The sequence below is a fragment of the Sinocyclocheilus rhinocerous genome, unplaced genomic scaffold (assembly GCF_001515625.1).
Source record: "Sinocyclocheilus rhinocerous isolate Xijiao unplaced genomic scaffold, SAMN03320098_v1.1 C35457632, whole genome shotgun sequence".
In the NCBI taxonomy this organism is placed as follows: Eukaryota; Metazoa; Chordata; class Actinopteri; order Cypriniformes; family Cyprinidae; genus Sinocyclocheilus; species Sinocyclocheilus rhinocerous.
In genome coordinates this window covers 1-487 of record NW_015752240.1, presented here as the reverse complement: position 1 = coordinate 487, position 487 = coordinate 1, and the positions used below count along the sequence as shown (strand labels likewise).

At 39.0% G+C, this 487-nt stretch overlaps 1 long non-coding RNA gene across 1 annotated transcript; it reads right to left on the bottom strand.

The window, feature by feature from the left end:
• Window positions 1–70: 70 nt before the first annotated feature.
• Window positions 71–442, bottom strand: LOC107734874 (uncharacterized). Its single transcript, XR_001639198.1, has 3 exons — window positions 390–442; window positions 207–309; window positions 71–119 (listed from the first exon to the last, which is right to left on the bottom strand). It is a non-coding gene; the product is annotated as an uncharacterized LOC107734874 (long non-coding RNA).
• Between the last annotated feature and the right edge of the window lie 45 nt (window positions 443–487).

Genomic DNA, 487 nt, shown 5'->3' with positions numbered 1-487 from the left:
GGCCACAAAAGTGAGTACACCCCTAAGTGAAAATGTCCAAATATATATATATATATATATATAAAAGTACCTGAATCTTCCCCATTTTGCCTCTTTATCTTTCTCTGAGCCTCTTCAGCCTGAAGGACGACACAGGAGAAAACAAATTAACATGGATTTTCAACAGTTGTTCTTTGTGAGTTTCAATTTTGATCATGCAGCGTTACCTTAGACTGGTCAGCTCTGGAGTAATGGTAGAAGTAAAGGTTGAACATCTTGGCACACTCTGGCCTGAGTTTATAAAGTCCTCTACCAGTCACACCAGGCTTCCTATACAACACAATTCACACAGGATTACACACAGACCAATTCAACTCTTTGGACCACACTCTTTTATTCAGGACACTCACTTAAACAAAGACACACTGTCGATGACCCTTTCCATGCCGGTTTCTTTATTCTCCTGTGTTAAGAAGACAGAAGAGTGTGTAAAATTAATTGGCATAAA